A 21,357-nucleotide genomic window follows, 5' to 3' on the forward strand; every position below is an offset into this window, starting at 1 on the left:
TTATAACCCCTCGAATACAAAATTGAAGGTTTCTAGCTTAGGAATTAGAGGGAGTCAAGCCCCTAACTCCATCCTAGACATGCTCAAAATACACACCCTAGAGTTGACTAGGCTCCTAGACATGCATTTTAACCCAACAAAAATAGATATAAGCATCCATCATATGAAAATTGCATCATTACATTAAATTAAACATCTTTTACACAAAATTTGGGTTAGGGACACAACCCTAAAACCCAACAAGAAAATTACTCACAACCCATAATTATAGACATCAAAACTACAAAATTCAAAGAGAAAAGAAAAGAGAAGTGTAGGAGAAAACAATGATAGCCACAATTAGCTAGAAAGCCAACATGACTACTCTTGAATTATAACTCCCACAATTACCCAAATCTTGAATCTTGTAGAGGTTGAGCCCTTTGATAGATCCTTGAAGCTTTGTGTGAGTAAATCCTTGAAATCCCTAAAATAAAACTAAAGAAAAGAGGAAAAATGGAGGAGAAGATGGGGAAGAGAGCAGCCCAAAGGGCTGCCTCTGTTTTGTGTGTGGTGCGCGGCGCTCTCTGTTCTCTTCCTGCTCAAGGGTTAATTGAATATATATGTGGGTTGCTGAGGAGGAAAAGGCTGATGAATGGATGGCTGGGATTGAAGAATAAAATATGGTCAGTGTGGTATGTGGCTCGGATTCGTAAAGAAGAGAGAGATAATTGTTGTTGATTGATGGGTGGCTGCTATGCGTGAAGGAAGAGAGAGTGAATGAGAGGGACAAGGTCATGTGAGTGATGTCACAAAGGTAAAGAGCACGTGCTGTGCTTTGGATTTCATAAGCATAATTAACCAATTGGTTAATTAATTGATGCACTGCCACATTTAATTAACCCTTTTTTTTTTCTTTTCTTTTTTTTTCTTCTCTTTTTCCTTTGCTGTCGTTGACCACAGTTGACCAGGTTTGTCGAAAACTCCTATCATCTTCAATTTTATATTAATTTGTCTCATTCCGGCGACTCCACTTATTTTCTGTAAAATAAATAAAAATGAATTAATTACGTAATAATTGGCTTGAGGATTACTTATTTATAATGTTTTAGATACAATTACATGCATAGAAATGCGTGTAATCACCCAGATTCTTTCGCGGTTTCTTGGTGAAGTCCCACCAATCAGGGTAACCAATCACTTCATAGCACCGCTCCTTGCTATGACCTAATTCCCCACAGATAATGCACCTTTTGTTTGCATAGGGATTTGGTTTACCTAGAGGACGGTGTGGAGAAGGTCCTGAGAAGCCTGGAGGAGGACCCTGTTTGCATTGAGTCATAACAGTAAATTCGGTAGTTACCAAATGCCCCATAGCCTGTTTCTCTGATTGCACCATTGAGGAGTTTAGGATTTTTGCAAGATTGGATTTTCAAGGGTTTCAAGACGGATATGAATGTTTTGGAAAAAAAAAAGTTTTTTTTTTCTTCTTTTTCCGAAAAAAGGTAGGGTGATGGTGGTTTGAAATTCAGGATGGTTTTATTTCAACGGTGGTGGTACGCAGCGGTTTGTGGTGTTCTTCGAGATTCAGGATTCAAAGGATGTAGCGCAAGTTCGAAGGATTGAATCTGCTCTGATACCAAGTGGAAAAGAATATTTCAATTCAGGGTTAATTCAATAAATCTATTCATCCCACAATGAGGGTATATATACAAGTACAAAGGAGTAGTCTAACTCTAATAGGAAACAAACTTTCCATAATTACAGGATATCCTAATTAAATAAAATCCTAATTACATACAAATTTACAGTGATTCTACATCTATTACCTTTTGTGTACTCTGTAAATCCCTATATATAGGGCTCCTATTATCAATAATACGACGAAAAATTCTCTCTGCAATTCCAATTTACTTCAACACGTTATCAGCACGAGCCCTAAAAGCCAAAACCCTAAAACAAAAAACCAGAAAAAAAATTCTCACTGAAACCTGCCGCAAGCCCTAGCCAAGCTAGCCACCCAGCCCTGCAGCCCCGTGCCTGCTGCCCCCGCAGCTCCTACGCGCCCCTGCGCTCATTGCTCCCTGCCTGCTGCCTCGCACCACCTGCTAGCCCACGCTAGCGTCTGCTCTCCTGCAACCCGCAGCCCTGCAGCCTGCCCTCCGCGCGCACTGTTTGCCCCGCAGCAACTCGAGCGCCTGCCTTCCGCAACCGGCCTGCCTGCTTCACGCGCACGCTGCTGCTGCCCCGCACCTGCTGCCTTGCTACTGCCCTACACCTGCTGCCTTACTGCTGCCCCGCATCGCTGCTGTCTTGCATACCCGCTGCCACTGCAGTCCCTGCTGCCCCGCGTATCCGACGCAGCTGTCTCATCAAGCCTGCATCAACACGCGCGTGATTCAAGCCCCAAATCATCAAGTAAGTTTTTGTGATTAAATTTCCTGCTTTCTTGTCTTTTAAATTTCTTTACTTGCTGCAGGATTTGCCATAAACGAACATGGGTTCAATTGTTTAATAAGCGGAATTGTGGGGATTCACGCTAAACGAACTAAGAGCGTTCGTAATCAATGAACTAAGAGTGTTCATAATATTCGAACTAAGAGCGTTCGTAATCAATGAACTAAGAGTGTTCATAATATTCGGACTAAGAGCGTCCGCAAGCATCAAATTGTGACCATATTAAACATCATTGTTTGGTCTAATCCAAATATTCTTGGAAATTGATTTCTTGGTAGCATAGCTCGGAAATCTTATTTTAGTTTTCGTGGAAGTTTAGCTCCGAAACTAATATATCTTCTCTTCTTATTTTCAGGATGTCGAATGAACCAAGACTCGACTTTCCCATGCTTGACTCAACAGGCTCGGATTACCATAGCTGGGTAACCGATGTTGAGAACCACCTCACTTCAAAGGGAATATTACCCATAATCCAGGCACCTAACCCGGATCTTGTGTTCGTACGAACACCTACAAAGCATGCTCAAGCAGTTATCTTGATGCGACGTCATATGGACAAATCATTCAGATTGGAGTACATGTCGATCAAAGATGCAAGAGAGCTATGGGTAGCGCTAGAAGAGCGCTTTGGCAATGTCCAAGATTCCCTCCTCCCTGACTTGAAGGTTCAATGGAACAATCTGCGCTTCGCCGACTTCAAGTCCGTTGCTGAATATAATTCAGAAGCTCTTTGTCTACAATCCATGTTGAGATTTTGTGGACAACCCATCACAGAGCAAGAGCTAATTGAGAAAACTCTCTCCACCTTCCCCGTTTCAGCAATTGTGGTCTCAAAGCAATATCGTACCGAGGTCAATGCTGGACGGATCACGAGGTTTCATCAGCTTATCAATGTTATGTCTGTAGCTGAGAAACATGATAACATACTAGTGAAGAATTATAATTCAAGGCCCATTGGAACTAAGAGTGTTCATGAGGCGAATTATAATGCACCCAAAGGAGGGTGCAAGGAGCGGAACCCTAAGAATAAGGGACATGAGGGACGTATGGGTCTATATAACCGCCCTAACAAGGAAGGAAACAACAAGTTTGGTGCGGATACACATGGTCGCAATGCCACACGTGGGAGAGATGGACATGGCAACAACAGCCGTGGTGGTGGCGCCAACCATCCTAGGGAACGTCCACAACGTGCACAATGTGCACCTCAATTGAAGGGAGGCAACCACAATGACGTGTGTCATCGATGTGGATCAAGTGAGCATTGGTTCAAGCAATGCAAGGCAAGCGCCCAACTAGCTGCACGCTACAAGGAGTATAGAGACCTGAGGGAGCAAGAAGTTTACCTTGCAGAAGAAGAAGATGGTGAAGATGTCAATCTCACCATAGAGGACTTCAAAGCTGGAAATGAAGTGCACAAGGATGCCACAGACTTTGATTAGAATAGTCCTTTTTATTTTCAAAGAATTATGTAATGGCAATATGCCTTAGTCAGTAAATGACAATTGTATTAACTCTTTCTTATGTGGCGCATCCAATGAAGTATGATGTCTAGGAAAGTAATTGAGATTAGTGGTACTTAAGAGAGCCTCGCTCCACTGACATCTCTCTCTACTTCCCTGGTCATATTTGATTGGAGTTACCAAACGGATTGAGTGACCACGATTTGTCTAAGTTTGATTTTTTTATTTTGGATTAGACTTTGGAAACTTTGATGTAATCATTGGCTATTTCTATTAATAAAGTATCGTATTAGTATTCAATGTCATGGACATGTTTTAATTCCGAACTTTATTATTTTCAGTATGTTTCCCGGAGAGTTGGAATGCCTTGTTGATAGTGGCACCACACATACTATATTGCGACATAGGCAACTATTTCTATGGATGACTCCTAGTCGATCTTCAGTGACTACGATGGCTGGACCATCACAATTGATTCATGGTCGAGGACCAGCTCAATTTATGTTGCCAAATGGCACAAGTATTAATGTCACGGAAGCTCTATATGCTCCTAGGGCTGGAAGAACCCTATTGAGTTTTAAAGATATAAGAGCCAATGGTTTTCATGTGGAAACACATTGTGAGAATGGACAAGAGTTCCTTTGCATCACCTCTAATGACTACGAACATAAACGAGTATTAGAGAAACTTATGTGTCGCTCTAGTGGGTTGTATGCAACCACTATTCGAGTCATTGAATCCAATCATGTCATGAGAGATGACTTATGGGATTCTGACACATATAGGCTTTGGCACGACCGTTTGGGACATCCAGGTCGTGATATGATGATCCATATATTAAAGACTTCACACGGACATCCATTCTTCAAAACGAAGAGAAGTACGAACCAGAGATTGGTCCAAGGAGCAACACTTGCGCCACAAGGCGCCATGCGTGTGCATGACCGGCCACAATGGGCCGGCGCCGTCTACCCCCTACGGCAACAGCATGGTTTTGACGCTATGCACCCCTCCTTGACTCCTTCTTCTACTTCTAAAATCAAATGTGATTTTGTGGCTCAACCAAATTCTTCCTTGGTTGCTTATAAAGCCCATCATTCATTTTGCAAAGCCTACCCCTTAGCAAAGTTAGGATCGAGACCATCCTATGCAAAGGACACTAAAGAAAATATACCATTCTTGCAAAGAATCCAAGGTGATATTTGTGGACCTATCCAACCAACTTGCGGGCCATTTAGATATTTTATGGTGTTGGTTGATGCATAGACATGGTGGTCACATGTCATGCTCTTGTCCACAAGAAATGCTGCATTTGCTAAACTCCTAGCACAAATCATTAAATTACGGGCTCACCACCCTGATCATCCTATTAAGTCAATACGTCTTGACAATGCTTGGGAGTTTACATCAAAAACTTTTGATGACTATTGCATGTCCATTGGGATTGAGGTTGAACACCATGTTCCTCACATTCACACCCAAAATGGTCTCGCAGAAGCTGCCATTAAAAGACTTCAAATGGTTGCTAGAGCATTGGTTAATTATGCGCACCAATCTCCCTGTTTCTGCTTGGGGCTATGCAATATTGCATGCAGCTATGCTCATTCGTCTGAGGCCTACTGCCACTCAACCTTTTTCTGCGTCCCAGATGGTTACTGGATATGAGCCTGACGTCTCACACTTACGCATATTTGAGTGTGCAGTTTATGTGCCAATTGCGCCGCCACAGCGCACTAAAATGGGTCCTCAAAGACGATTAGGCATTTATGTTGGATATGACTCTCCAACCATTATCCGCTACTTAGAACCCTTGACATGCGATCTATTTACCGCTAGATTTGCGGATTGTCACTTTGATGAGACAATCTTCCCGTCGTTAGGGGGAGATAAGAACACTAATGTTCAACAGGAACGACAGGAATTGTCGTGGTTTGTCCCCACTTTGTCTCATCTTGATCCCCGAACCGCACAGTCCGAAATTGAAGTGCGGAGAATTCTCAATCTTCAGAACGTAGCAGACTCGATGCTTGATGCGTTTTATGATATCGCTAAAGTGACAAGATTACACATACCTGCTGTAAACGTGCCTGCAAGGATTGATGTCCCTAAAAATCATGGACATGGATTCTCGCCCAAGAAAGAAAGCGAGTTTGGTACAAAAAGATCCATTAATCATCGATATAAATAACCCGTCTCATGAAGATATTCCGGATTATGGTTATGTCCAAGAGACATCATTGGGGGACGCTCCAATGTTAGAACAAATTCCAGAGAATAGAGAGATCTCCATGAATTACACTAGTGTACATGAGACGTTGAATCGAGATTCTATTATCCTTGATGATGTGTTTGCATATTCTATCGCTCAAGGAATTATAGAACACGATGATATCGAACCTCGCTCCGTTGAAGAATGTCAACGAAGAGCAGATTGGCCTAAATGGAAAGATGCGATCCAGGTTGAATTGGATTCACTAACAAAGAGACAGGTATTTGGGCCTATAACGCTGACACCCCCAAGTATAAAGCCTGTTGGCCATAAATGGGTCTTTGTTAGAAAGCGTAATGAGAAAAATGAGGTTGTTAGATACAATGCCCTGGAATCGACTACGAGGAGACATATTCTCCCGTAATGGACGTTATAGCGTTCCGCTACCTTGTCAGTTTGGTAGTTTCCGAAAAACTTGACATGCAGCTTATGGATGTGGTTACAGCATATCTCTATGGAGATCTAGATTCAGAGATATATATGACGGTTCCAGATGGACTTCAATTACCCAAATCAAGTGGCTCTAAACCACGGAGCGCGTTTTCTATTAGATTAAGACGCTCACTATATGGATTGAAACAATCCAGACGGATGTGGTATAATCGTCTAAGTGACTACTTGATTCGGAAGGGATATGTCAATAATGAAATATGCCCATGCGTGTTTATTAAAAGGACAAGTTCCGGATTTGCAATTGTAGCAGTTTATGTCGATGACATGAACCTAATTGGAACTCTAGATGAGTTAAAAGAAACTGCTAAATATTTGAAATCCGAATTTGAGATGAAAGATCTTGGGAAAACACGGTTTTGTCTCGGACTAGAACTCGAGCACCGTAGTGATGGGATTATGATCCATCAGTCAGCATATACTCAAAAATTACTGAGGCGCTTTAATGAAGATAAAGCAAAGCCTGTGAGTACTCTCATGATTGGCCGTAGTCTTGAGCCCGGAAAAGATCCGTTTCGTCCAAGGGATGAGGACGAAGACTTATTAGAGGCTGAAGTGCCCTATCTAAGTGCAATAGGCGCATTATTGTACTTAGCTCAATGCACAAGACCGGATATCTCATTCGCAGTGAACTTGTTAGCTCGACATAGTTCTGCGCCAACACGCCGCCATTGGATTGGTATAAAGACAATCTTTCGATACTTGAGAGGTACGATTTATATGGGCTTGTTTTATCCCTACAGAGAGAAAAGAAATGACTGAAGTATGGGATCGGACCCCACAAGGCAAAATGCCACCTTCCGTGATGTAGACGCCGGGGCCGCCGTTGGTGGCCGACGTTCTCCTCCTCCCCTCCATCAAAATGACAACGATGTCTTGATGGGTTTTGCTGATGCAGGGTACCTCTCTGACCCTCACAATGGTCGCTCCCAAACAAGTTATGTCTTTACAATGGGAAGCACTGCGATATCTTGGAGGTCTACAAAGCAAACCCTTGTTGCTACTTCCTCAAATCATGCAGAGATTCTCGCTCTACATGAAGCCGTGCGAGAATGCATATGGCTAAGGTCTGTAATTAGACACATTCGAGGAACTTGTGGTTTGAAGTCTACCACAGATGAACCTACATGCATTTATGAAGATAATGCAGCTTGTATTGAGCAAATAAAATTAGGTTTCATCAAGGGCGACAATACCAAGCATATATCGCCTAAGTTCTTTTACAATCAGCAACAACAAGCACTTCTAAATATTGAAGTGAATCAAATCCGATCTGAGGATAATGTAGCGGACTTATTTACTAACTCGTTACCAAAATCCACCTTCGAGAAACATGTGAAGAGCATCGGATTAAAAAAGTTATCCGAACTCCCATGATTGTAGCAATCAGAGGGAGATCTTGACATCAGGGGGAGGTATGATGTCTACATGTTCGATCTCAAAGAGTGAAGGACGTGTTGTGCTATTTTTGTCCTTAAACCAGAGTTATTTTTGTCCCACAAGGTTTTTGTTACCTGGCAAGGTTTTTAGTGAGGCAACGATCAAAGCGTCATCACCAAGTTTGAGCGGCACAAGGGGGAGTGTTGAAGGAAGTCGACATCATGTGTGTCTCTTCAAACTAGGGTTTAGTCCTAGAGTTGTAATAGGAGAAGGTTCTAGATTACCTAGTTATGTTCGGATTCTATTACGTACCTTTTGTGTACTCTGTAAATCCCTATATATAGGGCTCCTATTATCAATAATACGACGAAAAATTCTCTCTGCAAACTCATTTCATATGCTCTTGCTTATTTTAGTAATTCATTCTCTAATAATTAGGAGAATGAACTCTCTATTGCTATTAGTCATTCTCTAATAATTAGGAGAATGAACTCTCTATTGCTATTAGTTATCACAAAATTTTATTGTAATTTATTCAGTCACTTGTAGTATATTGGCTAATTCGAATAACTAATATCGTAGCTAGAAGTTGTTAAAAGTAAGTATATTTAGTATTTATTTCCAAAAAGAAAAAATCGCATTTTCTTTTAAGACCCAAAAACTATAATAAGGCCCAAACCAAGAACACAGTACTCTGAGCTGAGAAAAAGAAAACCAGAGAGCAAACCAGGAAATCGGAAATGATGGGAAAGATGGAAGACGTGGTCGCCGAATCGATTTATCCGGCCTCATACTCCGACGAGAAGGCAATGCAACGTCGTCAGCTACGAGACTCGCTTCACGAGGTAATACGTGATTCAACAACAGCGGACTTGAAATTCGAGTTTGCGAGTCTAATTTTTGGTAAGAAGGGCCAAATCGGAATGTTCTTGATATCTAAGTTATGTAGGACAAGATTTTAGCCAATTTCAACCAAAAATCTCGAAAAGAAAGAAGCGTCTTCACATTAAGAAGAATAATTTGAATATTGGAAATTGGTATTCAAATAGGCTTCTTAATGATGGAATTAATCATAAATTACTCTTTTGGATATATCGGGATTCTCGAGCAAAATCTTGACTGAGATTCCAAACGTAATATTCTTTAGTATCTAGGATTTTATTTCCGATTTTTATTTAATCAGGTTTAATTAGGTTTTCTAGTTTTAGTCTATAATAAATTATTCTTTTTGTTTTCTAGTTGTATTAGGTTTATGCTATGTGCCCTATATATAAGGCACCTTTTATATTGTAATTTTCATTCAAGTTATCAATAAAAAAACCAAATCTTAGAGAAGTTTCTCTTTGTTTCTTACGGCTGTGCCCGTAATTGCTAGTGGATTTTAGCTAATCTCATATGGCTTTCGACACTTGACGGAGCCTCTTACTATCGTGTTCACGCTTCCCGCATCATTTGGTATCAGAGCGGGTATCGCCCGCTTCTTAGCGGACGACGATCCAAGGGAGAAGTTCACTACCACCAACCTCAACGACACTGGTCGTAGAGTATTTATCAAAGAAAGTTCGTTGAAGAGGAACATGCCAAGGGATTCGCCCTAGGACAACCTCATCAATCCAAAAAAAAAAAAAGAGAAAAAGAAGAAGAAGAAGAAACATGGAACGTTGGATATTCACAACGCCGGATTACGACGACTTCCGAACTACATGTGTCATCAAAGACAAGGTATGCTCTGTAATAATTGACAGTGGTCTACGAGAGAACTTTGTAGCAAACAAAGTTGTGGATTATTTTCAATTACCGACAGTGAAGCTGAGTGATCCATACTGGATTCCATTTGGAGAGGATGAATATGCACAAGTAACAGAGGTTTGTAAAGTTCCTGTCTCTATGGGAAAATTTTATAAAGAAGAGATTACTTGTCATGTGATTGACATGGACGACACTATTGTACTTTTTGGAAGACCATGGCATGAAAGCGTCAAAGGTGGTTATTGCAAGGACAACACATATTTATTTAGGTGGGAGTCGCATAAAATTAAAATCAAGCCTGGAATGAAGAACATCAAGAATGACCATCTTGAGGTGTGTGAAAAGGAACATGAATATGCCACTTTGAAGATTGAAGAGAAACTTATTAAGGACAAGGAAGCTAATTCATTCATCACATCGATATCCATGTCATGCATGCCTAATTGTGTTCAAGATCAACCCAAGGAGAAGTCATTGCCCATTCCTTTTCAAGTGGAGGAGTTCAAGTTTCAAGATGCTTATTCTAAACTTGTCTACGGTATTGGATTCATGGTGATACCTTTTAATTTCGAGAATATTGAAGTTGATGGCTTATCATGTTTTATTCCTACTAATGATCGAGCTGCATACAAGAGGAACTCGAGGTCGAGTTCTTTTCAAGTGGAGGAGACTGATGTAGGACGAGATTTTAGCCAATTTCAACCAAAAATCTCAAAAAGAAAGAAGCGTCTTCACATTAAGAAGAATAATTTGAATATTGGAAATTGGTATTCAAATAAGCTTCTTAATGATGGAATTAATCATAAATTACTCTTTTGGATATATCGGAATTCTCGAGCAAAATCTTGACTGAGATTCCAAACGTAATATTCTTTAGTATCTAGGATTTTATTTCCGATTTTTATTTAATCAGGTTTAATTAGGTTTTCTAGTTTTAGTCTATAATAAATTATTCTTTTTGTTTTCTAGTTGTATTAGGTTTATGCTATGTGCCCTATATATAAGGCACCTTTTAGGTTGTAATTTTCATTCAAGTTATCAATAAAAAAACCAAATATTAGAGAAGTTTCTCTTTGTTTCTTACGGCTGTGCCCGTAATTGCTAGTGGATTCTAGCTCATCTCATATGGCTTTCGACGCTTGACGGAGCCTCTTACTATCGTGTTCACGCTTCCCGCATCATAAAGTCTAAGCTTTTGTTAGACATTTGTAACCCATTTGTGCAAATAGGTTTGTATGCCATGTGTTTTGTGAATGATTGCACTGTATTTTCTTTTTCAGGATGTTGCTAAAGAGAACACATGCATGTTCACGTACCGCATTATGTTTTTCTGTATTCATCTTTCGCTTTGGACCCGTTTGGACTGGTTCTGGGTTAGATTCCGTGTTTAGAGTATTAGAATCAAGGTTTGTTCAAGTTTTTGAGTTGGAAAAGAAAAGAACGCAAAATGACTCTTTGAATATATTTTTTTTGAAATGCAGTTGAGGCGATGGCATCCAATTCTTTCAACCATATCGTCTATTAATGCCTTATAATCTTCTATAACAAAGTTGTAAAAATAAGGGTTAATGCTCATACACTCCAAATCCATGAGAATACTTCTCATACACCCCAATGTCTTATTTTTGTTCCTCCCTACACAACCTTTTCCCTCTTTCCTTCCTACCTACCCATCTTGTCAGAATTCCTACCATCAATACCCTTCCCTACGGTTTATTGCAATTTTCTTTGATGTCTATTTCAGTATCTGCATAGCAAGGTTTTGTTGAAAACGTGGTGGGCCCATCAGAGTTTTATTTGTTTAAATATATAGGGAAAATTTCGCAAACAGTACACCAAGTAAAGACCACTAATAATTCTTATACATAAAGTTCCAAACCAAACATTTCGGTACACGAAATCTGAAACTCGACCCACTATCAGTACACGACGTCAATTTTTGACACCAAAATGTCCATTATGCCCTCAGTTCTTTTTTTTTTTTAATAAATTTTTTTTTTCCTTCGTTTTTATCTCTTTCTTCTTCCTTCTTCCGGGCTCACTCCCTCGCTTCCAACGCCGCCCTTGCCCTCCAATTGGTGAGATTTATGGTCCTACAGCTTATATTTGTAACTTAGCCAATATTTAGTCATGTGAAAAGAAAGAAAGAGATAAAAACGAAGGAAGAAAAAAAAATAACAGAAAAAACGAAGGAAAAAAAAATTTATTAAAAAAAAAAGAACTGAGGGCATAATGGACATTTTGGTGTCAAAAATTGACGTCGTGTACTGATAGTGGGTCGAGTTTCAAATTTCGTGTACCGAAATGTTTGGTTTGGAACTTTATGTATAAGAATTATTAGTGGCCATTACTTGGTGTACTGTTTGCGAAATTTTCCCAAATATATATGCAGATGTTAACAGGCATCCTCTATTTCAAATGTAAACAGTACGCTTTACTATTCATAATTTCGATAGTTGACAGACTAGAGTTAAATGTTATTTGTCACAATACTACAAAAGAATTGAAGAAAGAAAGAGAAAAATTAAGAAAGTTGAAAGACTATAGAGATAGTCTGAAAAGAGAAACTCCTAATTACTGGGATCTCATCTTTAGTGTCCAAACTAGGATCTATAAAGTTGAGCAGGATATTGAAAATCTCTTATATATTCTCAAAGAGGAACAAAAACCTCTTGATTATTTGAGCATTGGTTAGATCCGCGAATAACTGGTATCAGAGCTTGTAAAGAGCTCAGCAGGGGAATCCCCAATGGGGACAATGTCTGATTTGATAATAAAGAGACTGAATTCTCTATTAAAATCTTCTGATGAAAAATATCAGAACCTGCAGAAAGAATTGTCTAGATATCAAGATCATCTAGAAAAAATACCTGTTATAATCCACCAATTAGAAAAATTGGAAAACAAACTGGATTATATCAAGGAACTTCCAAAAACGGAAGAAGAAAAACTAACAAGTGTTAGTAGAAAAATCAATGAACAGCAAAAAACGCTGGATTCTATGAAAACTATACTGAAGGTCAAGAAAGTGCCTACAGTAAAAACAAAGAAAGCTAATGGATTCAAACCATTAGAGAGACCAGAAAAGAATCCTGTGCCAAACATGATTTTTCTGGATCCATCAACTAGTTCTACTAGTATCCGGTATGAAAATCCGAAAGAAACTTGAGATGTCAAAATGATGAGCATCTTCGGGAAAAAGAAAGGAGTACAACTCCTAAATGCTGAAGAATTCGAATACAACGAAATCGAGCATGAGGTAAAAAACGCCTCAATTCCAAAGCTAGATTTCAAACAAATCTACAAAAGGGGAACATTTGACCTGATGGATAGCCATCATTTCAAATTATTGGAATTTACAACCCCCTCCACAACAGGAGAAACAGATCTCTTGATGATCACTCCTGCTGAAGTTGCCAGAGCAAAAGCAAAAAATTATCAATTTATGCACATTGGAGCAGTCCAAGTAGGCATAAAACTTCTTGCTCGAGAAGGCATAAACTGTTCAGTTCTATGTGTCTTACAAGACAATAGACTAACAGATTTTCAAGCTAGTCTTTTGGGAACCCTTGAAGCATCTTTATGCAATCAAGTGGCTTATTTCAACTGCTTCCCAAACTTCTCAACCAGCTTGAAAGATGCAGCTCACTGTCTAAGATTGAGAGTCAAGACAGATGGCATATCCATGAAAAAAGATATGCAAGAAACAACTCAAAGGAGTTGAAAATTTCTGCTATGGAATACTGGATATGCCAACCAACTGGGGATGTCATGTATCCAAGTTCCACCGAAAGAAGAAAGAAAAATATTACTCTAAAAACTTCAAAAAGAGTAATCAGAAAAAAGATTGGAAATTCAAGAAAAGTTCCAATTACAAGAAACAACAGGATGAAAATCCTAAAAAGAAATTCTTCAAGAAAAAGAAGAATACTCATCAACATAAACAACCAAGCAAGAAAGCCTGCAGATGTTGGTTATGTAAAGCTGAAGGGCACTATGCCAATGAATGCCCGGAAAAGGGTAAAAGATCTACTAAAGCTCTCTTTGAAGAATATGAGCATATAGTAGTGTAGGGGCTCCGTACCGCCCGGTTACTTATGCTTAATGACTTCATGATTTGAACTCCCCAACCAAGAAGCTACTCTTACTCGGGGACTTCGGGGACTTGTACATACCTCCAACAATATGGAGTATTTACTACATCACCGAGCATAAGTAACACCCACTTTGGGACATCCACAAGACATGGCAAGGCCCAACCAAGACATACATCGTGTAGCCCTATGTTCAGGCTACGCGGCGGTATCCGGAAGTCGCAAATCCGCCACCGGGAAGCCACCTTCCCGCCCTTGCCAACATGCCTCCATAACATAGCTTTCTGCATGTTAAATAGACTAGAATAGTGTGGTTTCTTGTCCCACATCGAAGAACAAGTAGAGGAGATGGCTTCCTTGACTTATAAAAGGAATGCCTCCTCCCACAACTCAACACATTCATCCATTCTATTACATACTTTGTAATCTTGTTAGGCCGCAAGGCTCGACACACTAGTATAAGCTTTCAAGTGGACGTAGTCTCCCGCTCATGCGGAGGCGAACCACTATACATCTTGTGTCAAATCTCTCTCTCTCTGTCTCTCTTTCTTTATTTATAGCTAACTAGAGATCCTCCGGATCACTAACGTTAACATTGGCGCCGTCTGTGGGAAGCCGGCACACAAAGGCTTCATCACCTACCACGAGCTTTGGCCCGTCAGCGTCCGGTCAACGCCCAACATGGCTGGTCAACGCCGGTCAACACGTGGTCAACGCCCATAGAGTGGTCAAAACTTGCAGAAACACCAGCATATGGGGCGGTCAATGCTTGGTCAACGCCCGACGGAGTCGGTCAACGCCCATAGGGTCCGGTCAACGCTGAACTTCCAAAAAAAAAAAAAAAAATTTTTTTTTAAATTGCCGCCAAACTTCTCTGGACACTCAGAAAATCTCTCTGGGCACCCAGAACCATTTTCGAAGTCTTCAGCGGTAGTTTTTTTCCCGCCAAAACTTCCATCTCTGGTCACTACCTGCAACTGCTCCGCCAGGCTTCGCATGCACGCTGCACTTCGCAGCTCCCCTCCGCTCCGCTGACCACATCCCCTCCGCCAGAGGGACATCCGCCGGCCGCATCAACAGCCCAACTCCGTCGAGCTTGGGCTCCACAAATCCGAGTCTCCGCCCAACTCTTGCGTCTCCGCCGGATTGAGATCTTCTGCCGAACTCAGAGTCTCCGCCGAGCTCCGCTGACCATCCTCAATTCACCGCCAACCTTCTGCCAGCGGTACCACCACTCAGCGGCACTTGTTCCGCTCGTATCCATCAGCGGAAGAGCCAGACTTCAGTCAGCTCCTGATCTTCCGTCGGCGTCAGCGAAGTGCTCCACTCAGCGGAGAAACTAAGTTCCCGTCAGTACTAATATTCCGCCGGACTGAGATCCTCCGCCGGACTGCGACACCGAGTTTTATTCTGCTGACCCACCACCACCGCCGAGCAAGCTCCGCTGAGCTGCTTCACCGCTGAGCTCTCCTCCCCTGGCTGAGCTCTACTCCGCCAAACTCCTCATCCGCTAAAACTCCACCGCCGAGTTTCACCGCCGAGTAGCACACCGCTAAGATGCACCGCTGGGCATCCTCAGCTGTGTTTCCCCGCCGAGCAGCCCCCGCTGGGTGACTGAGGCTCAGAGAGAATCCAATGCTATGGACACCCATGGAGTTGATCTGCACACCAAACGCACACTTCTCTGCGCTCACCTCCACTCTGCCTTCAACTCTGGGCTCACTCAATTTCTATTCGCTGCGGTCTGACGGTCATAGCGACCAGCAAGCTAAGTTTCTCCTCACTGATAGTTAAATCTTATGCGAACACCACGTGCCCTTATCGTACATAACCCAACTATTAGAACTTGTCAAGCATGAATCTATTATTTATCAAAATCATGATGTACTTGACACCTGGTCTGCCTATGCACTTGCCACAAATATTCATGCTCATACACTTGCCATGTTAGTGTACAAGGTCAATTAAACATTCAATTAATCGCAAGTGCATTTATCCCAAGTGCATGACCAATGATATATGCTTCCACCGCCAAAGTCCCACTGGGCCTCATATAAATCATCAATTACAATTGCTGCATATATACATAGTTGATTGGCTATATTTCATTGTCAAATGAAAACTCAAGTTGTTCATGCACATAATCCTTATGTCCGAATTGCTTACACTTGTGTATATACATGTTATGTGGCAAGTCGCCATTACACTACGGACATTTACTATATGGCTAAATGGTGAATTAAGGTTGCATTATAGCAATTCACGCCTTATCAAGTGCACTTTCCAAACATTTAATAAATTTTACAAATTTATATGCTAATCATCTATCTTATGTCAAGGAAAAGGCACCGTCTCAATCAACGAAACCATTAGCCTTCTACTATGATGCTTTGCCGGAGCATTGGACCGTCATGCTCGGCCAAACTCCGCCAGCCTCCAAATTGGCACAAGATAAGTCACTATCTTATCTCTTACGCTCTTGCAATTTGAACTACCGCCGATGCCATGACTATACATGTCTCTATAACCCTTAAGTATGCCTACACAATGTTTTTAGCAACTTTACTACAAGTACATGCTATACACACATGCCATGCTTCTATTTTAATTGCAACTCAATTACATAAATATGTGATATTCATCTAGAAGCTTGTGACACTTACGACTTAGTTAAAACACGCTCGGATAAACGACTTGCTCGGGTTACGACTTGCTTGGGTATCGAGTATGGCCACGACTTGCGCTTGGGCCACGCCTCGCATGCTCGCACAGCGCCTACACACTCAACTACACCCAACTTGCTCGAACAACCCAACTTGCTCGGTCATGTCCAACATGTGTTTACTTAAGCCCCAAGTTCACAAACGCTTCATTCTATGTCACCGGGCCTACTCCCACAAAATTACTTTGGACACCCATTACACTTGCCACTATCTATTGTGCCTGTTATATGGTCATAAGATCGACATATACGACTATCAATATTTTACATGTTCATACACATTAATGGAATATTGAATTCTTCTGCCATTTGTTGCCCGCTACAAATCGAATTCTTTTCGCATTCCATTAATACGAACGGTAACCAATACAACAAGCATTCTACATATGCGTGTTTTTTGTCTCATTGTGCAGGATTAAACGAGTCCCTTCTTGCTTACGGAGTTCGGGGACTTGTAGGGGCTCCGTACCGCCCGGTTACTTATGCTTGATGACTTCATGATTTGAACTCCCCAACCAAGAAGCTACTCTTACTCGGGGACTTCGGGGACTTGTACATACCTCCAACAATATGGAGTATTTACTACATCACCAAGCATAAGTAACACCCACTTTGGGACATCCACAAGACATGGCAAGGCCCAACCAAGACATACATCGTGTAGCCCTATGTTCAGGCTACGCGGCGGTATCCGGAAGTCACAAATCCGCCACCGGGAAGCCACCTTCCCGCCCTTGCCAACATGCCTCCATAACATAGCTTTCTGCATGTTAAATAGACTAGAATAGTGTGGTTTCTTGTCCCACATCGAAGAACAAGTAGAGGAGATGGCTTCCTTGACTTATAAAAGGAATGCCTCCTCCCACAACTCAACACATTCATCCATTCCATTACATACTTTGTAATCTTGTTAGGCCGCAAGGCTCGACACACTAGTATAAGCTTTCAAGTGGACGTAGTCTCCCGCTCATGCGGAGGCGAACCACTATACATCTTGTGTCAAATCTCTCTCTCTCTGTCTCTCTTTCTTTATTTATAGCTAACTAGAGATCCCCCGGATCACTAACGTTAACAAGTAGAAACTGCAAACATGAAAGGCTACGAAATAGCCTATTCTGATGATGAAGAAGACGACAGGTCAGTTTACTCTGCCTGGTCTGAAGAAGAAGATTCATCTGAGTCTGAGACAGATTCTGAAGTAGAGTACTTCGAATCCAGACAAATGAATGTTTTGAAAATAAAAAACTGGGAAGAAAGTAAGACAGAATCCTTAATGTCTTCTTATCAGGTGAACCCTGGTACATTCGTTTGTGACTACTGCCTATGTCACGAAAAGGATGGTCTCCCTTTGTGAAGAGTCAAAAAGGACTTATAACAAAGAATGCTTCATAGCTGAAGCAAGAAGAAAAACCAAGAATGGCCTTGTCAGCCAATTGGTAGAACAAGAATATGAAGAATATGTCTCTGAACAAATAGAGAAAAAGGTAGAAGCCTTGTTCCAAGAAATCATGGAACCATCTTCCTCAAAAATAAAGGAAGAGATCATCGATGAAGAAAAAATCGATGAAAATATTGAACTGGTTGAACCACCAGAAATTGTTCCAGAAGAATGTAAACCATTCATTCCAAAGGAACAAGCTCAAGGAAATGAGCTTCAACAATCGAAGGTCGTCTCTACTAGTAGATACAGCAACTACATAGAGATTGGACTAAAATTCCCTGATCACAAAAAATATCATCTACATGCCTTTGTAGATAATGGATCAGGATTTACTGTTGCAAAGAGATTTGCAATTCCAGAAGAACTCTGGAAAGAAGATAAGAAAAGAACAGCTACTGGTGTTACTTTTGACGGAAGTCACCTCACCATGAATAAAGTAGCAAAAAATGTTCATATCACCATTGGTGGAGGAACATTTATCATCCACAATGTCTGGCAATCTGAAGGCCAAGGCTCAGACTTCTTGTTGGGTAATGATTTTATTCTCCAACAGAGGTTTATTCAGGATGAAGAAGCGATAGGCTTCAGAAAAGGCGAACGGGTGTTCTGGGCAGATAGGCTTACTCAAGTCAAAAGTGTAGTAGGAACAAACTTTACTACACAATATCAGAGATCGCAACAGAATAGTGGTGATCTTACCCCCTACAAACCCAAATTTGAACCCATACTCCAAATCAAACAACAAGAAGAATTACTTGTTGAAGAATCTTCTGAAGAAGAAGAAGAAGAAACTAGTGAAGAAGAAGAAGCTAGTTTCATCCATGAGCACAACCTCAAGCATTTCCAGAATAAGCTTGAGTCTCAGAAAATTCCTACTCTTGAGAAAATCAAGAAACTACTCGAGCAAAACATCGATGTAGATCCCCAGAAGTTTTGGGAAAAAGACCCAGTGGTCTATGAATTGAGATTACATGACATGAATGCCATCTGTCATGTCAAAGCTATTCCTCAGTACAAAGAGGAAGATCAAAAGGAATTCAGAAAAGATATTGAAGATCTCCTGAACAAGAGATTAATTCAACCTTCCACTAGCCCTCATCATGCTCCAGCATTCTACGTGAGAAATCATGCAGAAAATCTAAGAGGAAAAGCTAGAATGGTGATTGACTACAGAGATGTCAACAAGAAGACTGTCAAAGACGGTTATCAAATTGCTCAAGTAAGAGTATTGATCAACCAGCTCAGAGGAGCTAAAGTCTTTTCAAAATTCAATGCAAAGTCGGGTTTTTGGCAAGTCAAGATGCATCCTGAGAGTGTACCTCTCACTGCATTTGGAACACCACAATGACATTATGAATGGTTAGTAATGCCTTTTGGTCTAAAACAAGCTCCCTCGATCTTCCAGAGAAAGATGGACAACATCTTCAAACATGTTGCGGAGTTCTGCGTCGTCTACATAGATGACATCCTGGTCTTCTCCAAAAACAGAGAAGAACACATGAAACACCTCCACGAGGTTGTAAAGCTAATAGTTCAGCATGGAATTATCCTAGGAGAAAAGAAAATCTTCTTTATCCTCGATGAAGTTGATTTCCTAGGAATAAATATCAAAAATGGAGTGATAAAACTCCAACCTCATATCCTTGAGAAGATCTGGAAATTCCCAGATAGAATTCCTGATGCTAAGAGTCTAGAGAGATTCCTTGGTGTCATAAATTATGGGAGAGATTTCATTCCCAAAATCTCAGGGTTAACAGCAATGTTATCTCCTAAGACAAGTTCCAAAAGAAAATGGAACTTCACAGAAGATGATGAAAAAATTGTGAAGCAGATAAAAAATCTCTGCAAAAACCTCCCTCCTCTACAACAACCAGAGGAAAATGATGAAATTATCCTCCAAACAGATGCGAGTGATAATTATTGGTCCGGCGTTGTTCTGGCAAAAATGCCTGGAACTAACATTGAAAAGATCTGTAAATTTTGTAGCGGCAAGTTCAGCCCTGCAGAACTGAATTATCCCACAGGGGAAAAAGAAATTTTGGCTGTTAAGAAAACAATTTTAAATTCTCCAGCTTTTCTTGGAAAACCCTTTACTGTTCGCACCGATTGTGCTAGAGTAAAGAATTTCAAAAATTTCAAACTTGATAAAGCTGCTGATCGAGGAAGATTAGCAAACTGGCAATTATTTCTTAACCAATATGATTATGTTGTTGAATTAATTGCAGGAAACAAGAATTATCTTCCAGACACCTTGACCAAAGAACTGGCAATGTTCAGCCGAAAAGACGACGACGAAGGTCACAATCCCAGAAGCAGAAGAAATGGGAAAGAACATGAAACTGCTGAGGATCCAAAAGAAAAAAATCCTCAAAAGATTCCTGCTAGGCCCAAAAGGACTAGCCATAACTGATCAATCCCAGGGTAAAGGATTGGCTAGCCCGTCTCAAACGGCAGACGGTAAAGGCTCATCAAGACCGTTGACGGCTGTTGCTTTGCCAAAAAGCAAACCTACTCCAACTGGAGTAATAAATGTGTTCAATTATGAACTTCAAACTTTTGATGCTCCTGTGTTCAGAACTGGCAGGAGACTAGCTTACCACCAGAAAGCAATTCTGGATAATCTCCTATTTGCTTTTCAGGAAAGAAGCAGTGGTCTAATGTTCCCAGCTCTCTTTGCACTTGCTGAAGAACTCTATGAGAATGCCAGACCACAGTTTGAAGAACTTCATACACAGCAGAGTGCTGTTAGAAAAGAAAAACTTCACTTCCTAGAAGATCCAGAAAGTGCTAGGGTCCCTATCATAGCACTCAAAGAATCAGACTGGCATGAATTCCATAGTCTGATAGGAAGTCATAATTCTGAGGACCGTATTCCTCCAACTCTCTTCATTATTGCAGGACCATATGTTGGAAGATACTTAGTTAATGTTCAGAGTGAACATCCTCAAGAACACAAGCTTTGGCTTGTTGAAAATGGTTTTGTCCATAATCTATGGACCAAAACAAATGATGATCTCAAAGGCTTGCCCCCTATCATTGTCAACACAGTCAAAAATATTAGAAAAAATGACTGCATGCTTCGTCTGAAGTTCAGATCCACTCCTCCAGAATGGATCCAGAAGGCAAACGGTGAGGTTGAGTATATTTCTCCATACCATTATGTGATAATTATTCAAAGGAAATATCTTCAGCCTGCCTGTGTTGGGTACAATGGCCAGCCAAACTCAAGCATCCCATGGATGAAAGCCATGGCTCTGGAATATATCAAGAAGATCATCTCTGAGGATATCAACAATACCTTCCTGGCAGCAGGAGAAAAAACAATAATCACTGCCTACGACCATCCTGACGTA

Source organism: Rosa rugosa, chromosome 3 (assembly GCF_958449725.1).
Source record: "Rosa rugosa chromosome 3, drRosRugo1.1, whole genome shotgun sequence".
In the NCBI taxonomy this organism is placed as follows: Eukaryota; Viridiplantae; Streptophyta; class Magnoliopsida; order Rosales; family Rosaceae; genus Rosa; species Rosa rugosa.